This window comes from Haemorhous mexicanus, chromosome 26 (genome assembly GCF_027477595.1).
Source record: "Haemorhous mexicanus isolate bHaeMex1 chromosome 26, bHaeMex1.pri, whole genome shotgun sequence".
Lineage (NCBI taxonomy): Eukaryota > Metazoa > Chordata > Aves > Passeriformes > Fringillidae > Haemorhous > Haemorhous mexicanus.
Window position 1 is genome coordinate 1058694 of NC_082366.1, and position 4682 is coordinate 1063375.

Consider the following 4682-nt stretch of genomic DNA (forward strand, 5'->3'; position numbering starts at 1 on the left):
AAACTTTCACAGTTTTATGTTACACTTAACTAAAATCTTGGGAATGCACCTCGAATCAAAGATAGCTGGCGAACGCCACCCCCCGCCCCCGGGGATGCTGGATTTGCAGCACCCCTCCAGGATAACCCCCCACACCCACCCCGGGGTTTTTGGGGTCCCGCTCCCAGCTCCGTGGCCAGGCTGCAGAGATCCCATGCCCACATCGGGGTGCAGAGGAAGCGAGCCCCCCACACAGGAGAGCGTGCCCCGTTTCTATGGAACAGGGCCCTATTTCCCAGCCCGTGGTGCTGGGGGTGCTGCAAACCCCCTGTCCTGCAGGGATGGGGTGGGGACCTGCCTCCCCATCCCACAGGGTGACCTCGGAGCGGCAGAACTTCCCTGGGACATGCTACGCTTGGGAATGGTGGAGATTTGGGGGCAGAGGGGCTGAACCCCTACTTGTGGGGGGCATGGGAAAAACTCCTCCTGGACAAACCCAAAATATGGATCAGCTGGAAAGCAGCTATTAATTCATGGAAAAACCCATGGAGAGGATCCTGGAGAAGCAACACTGGCTATGCATTGCCATTTGCTCCCAAATTTCCCCCCTTCCATTAAATGCTAAACTGTGCATTTTAGGGAATCAGCAGCCAAGGTAGGTAGGAGGACATTTTTTCCTTCTCCAGAACATCCTGCTGCTGAATTCGTGGTATCCCAGCACACAAAAACTGTGATAGCAGGATTTCTGATGTATCCAACAGAAGGCAACAGGTCTCTTTTTTCCTCTCCATCGCACCATGGGGGGAAATGTGGGAAAACTCTGCTTGCTTCTGTGGACCTAAGGCAGAGAAAAATCAGATTTGGACCTCTGATTTCAGTCACAGCCCAAATTGCAGGAACAGATGCATTCCTGAGCGGCAAAGATCATGTTTTCAGTACGGAGCAGGGAAATAAAATAGAACAATAATAATAATAAAAAAGAAATAAGACAAAAGAAACTCCTAAAATGTCAATGTTGTATCAGAAGAATTAGTTTAGAGTGGATTTCTTTACAAAGTTTTCCAGTAGGTATCAACACTCATTAACGGAAAAAATAATGTCTGGTTTGATTGGAAAGTGTTCCTTGGTAGGAGAAGGAATTTTTGGCTTGCCTGGGGCTGGCTGCACTGCTGGTAGGTAATGTTTATAGTGGAAAGCCTTCCCCAGGCAGCCCCCGGGGAGAGCCTGTGTTTGCTTTCCAAAGGAAAGGTTTTCAGGTGCAGCACAGAAGTCGGAAAGCGAGGCCGTTCTGCAAATCGATTTTTAATCCGATTTAAGGCCCCGATGGGCCGGGCAGGGCGGGTGCTGCTCCCACTCACACCCCGAATCCGCCTTCCAGAGGGGTTTGGGGTCTCCGAATCCTGGAGTTCCATGAGTGCAAGTGGGTTGGCATGGCACCTAACACGAACCTCAAAGCTGATGTCACCCCATGTGAGGGGCATTTGGTTCGTGCTGGGGTTATTTAGGAGCCTCCTGAGTGCCTGGGATCCTTTTCAGGTATTGAGGGAAGCCATTACCGAAGGCTGGAGGGGCACCATTCCTGGTTTTCCCAGCAAACAGGTTCCCAGCTCTTGGCACCTCATTTTGGGGGTGAGGTGCCATGGGTTTGCAGGGATTCACGGAGCACGGGAGGATGGGGGGATGCAGGGATTCATGGAGCACGGGAGGATGGGGGGATGCAGGGATTCATGGAGCACGGGAGGATGGGGGGATGCAGGGATTCATGGAGCACGGGAGGATGGGGGGATGCAGGGATTCATGGAGCACGGGAGGATGGGGGGATGCAGGGATTCATGGAGCACGGGAGGGCAGGGGGATGCAGGGATTCATGGAGCATGGGAGGGCAGGGGGGATGCAGGGCTGAGCTCCTGGGGTGCTGTGCCTAGAAGGGCTACAGGTGCCCACAGGGAGGGAGCAGGGATGTTTTGGGCTGTGTTTGAGCAAGGGAAGATGATCCCAGCTGGTGAGGAGAGCGACAGGAGCTTCTGATTGTGCCTCTGCTCTCCCCCTGCCCTGCCAACATTTCTTTTCCAGCTTTTTATGGCCCTGCCATGACCACCGAAAGCAGGGCTTGATCTCCCAGGGTGTGAGGTGTTTCCATGGGGTGGGATTTGATCCTACAAGTGACAGAGGTCTTCTGGGGCTGGACTGTGTGGATGGATCTCAACATGCTCAGTTCTCAACTGGCAGGGGGTGTTTGGGATAATCCCATACAAGCACGGCCACAGCTCCTGGGCATTTCACTGGAGCCGTGCCGGGAAAAAGCTGTGGCCACGTGGCATGATCCTGGTCCAGGCGAGTGGCTCCTGCTCCTGGCACTCTGGGATGTGCCTCTCCAGGCTGCACAGAGGCAGCAGCAGAGCAGCCCCATGCACCTCTGGGTTAAACAGCTAATATTAAGTAAATAAATTAAATAAAAACCTGCCTCGCTTCAGCAAACGAGACCGAAGGAGTGTTTGCAGGATCGAGGCAGGATTTCTCCCTAAGGGAATTGCTGCTGTGCATAACCTCTAAACGTGCAAAGCCTTTTAGTATCAGGCAAGCTTCATTAGGGGAAATTTATGGTGGGATTTGGCCGCGGGGTAATTATGGAGTCTCTGAGCCCGGCTCCAGCGAGCATCACTCCGGACCTGCTGTGTGTGTGTGTCTGGACCCTCCACTGCTGCAGTGCTTGGTGCCAGGACTAAGTCCCGCAGTGACAATCCTACAAATATCTGCCCTGGAGCAGACCAAAGGTGCGGGACCAGTCCCGGCTGAAATATGATCCGGCTTTCCTGGAGGAAAGGGGAGTTTGGGGACGTTTGTGGGGGAAGTAGCATGAAGGTGCCGCTGGCAAAGCGGGCTGGGCTGGATCCATCCTTCCTCCCGCCGCGGCAAGGTGGGAGAGAGCTTCGGGAATAAAAACTGCCACATAAAAAAGTAATTTTAGTGGAATTGTAATGCCCTATTTGAATGAGACACTCACTATCAGGCTGTTCCCCTGCCTTTACCAGGCTCACAGATCTTTGTGTTAGCGGGCAATAATGAGTGTGGATTGGGATTTGGGGTCACTGCTTGTTCTCCATAGGAAGCCTATGGTCCAGTTGTCCCCGGGCAGGATTTGGCCAGAAAATCACCCTCTGCCTCTCTGTGCTGAAGAGGAGAAGGTTTGGATTTTAGCCTCCTGCCACCCCTCCCTCTACTTGTCGTGGGAAGCAAGAAAAGACTGGATGCCCTGACAGTGCAGGTAATATCCTTTCAGTACATCCAGGCTGCTCCTCCAGCTCCCCTGTGCTGGGGGAGCTGCCAGGGACGGCAATTTTTGGAGCAAACTGGAGGAAAACCAGACGCCGTTGAGCTTTTTGCCTTCCTCCTCCTCGCTACCTCCTGCTACAGAGGAGAGAGGAGAGCATCCCTTCTCCTTCTAGAAACATCCTGCTTCCAAATTTCACCCAGCACCCAACCAGCGCTGTTGCAGCCAGATGTGATTAAGCTGATTCACTGTTCCCCTCCTTTTTTAAGGTGGTAATTCCTCAGTGCTTCTGCATCACCCACCGGGAGCCACCCGGCGTGGGCACCTTCCCGTGCTGCCTTGGCAGCGCCAGCCGGGATGTCCCTGCTCCTTCTGGTGCCGGGCTTTGTTCTCTCATGCCCCGTGTCCCCCCGAGCCCTCCCCCTGCGGTGACAAGTTCATAATCAAAAGCAAAGCAGCGGCGCAGATAAGGGGCGGGAGGTGCGGGCCGCGGGGCTTTAGGGATGAGACGCTCGGGGCGGAGCACGCTTCCAAAGAAATTGGATCCGCTCCGGCCGGAGCTCTGTGCAGGAATGTACATCTGTTTCTGAACTGTTACCAGCTGATGTGCCCGCTCTTCCCCTCTGCTTCCTCCCCTTCCAAAGCCCCGGAGCAGCCGGACCGGCAGATCCACCTGGATCCCTCAGCTTGGTGCTTGAGGAGCCTGGAAATAAGGAGCTTTCTTTCTCTTCGCAGGAGGCTGCAGGAAAAAAAGGCAAGGGGAGGACTTGGAGATTTTCCCAGTGGATGTCTCTTTCTCACAGGACATGCCCACAGGCCCTTTGTCCATCTCCTTTATGAAGGTGGCAGCTCCATCCAAGCTTTGACCAAGCAAGGTGTGAATTTCAAGGGTCATCCTGGAGAAGAGAAGACTCCAGGGAGACCTTAGAACCCCTTCCAGGGCCTAAAGGGGCTCCAGGAGAGCTGGAGAGGGGCTGGGGACAAGGGACTGAGGGGGACAGGACACAGGGAATGGCTTCCCACTGCCATGGGAAGGTTTAGATGGGATACTGGTGAGAAATCCTTCCCTGTGAAGGTGGTGAAGCCCAGAGAAGCTGTGGCTGCCCCACTGGAGCATGTCTTGGAGAGGAGAGGTGCTTCTGAGCCCTTTTAATTCCTGTAGGACACAGGCAGGTGTTTAAAGTTAGGGATATATTAAAATCAGGCCTGGATTTCTCCCCCTCTGGAAAAAGAAGGGAGACCGTCAGTGTCTTGTGCAGGTTTTGGGTTGGGATCTCAAGCACAAAGCTGTTGGGGACCCATTGCCATCTACACCACTGTCAGTAGGATGAGGAGAATTTGGGCCAGACCTAGTTCTGCTTCAAACATGGGGTGCAGTCTGTCAGATCTGATCAGGGATTTCTGGCAAGATGAGAAATCCATGTAATTCCCA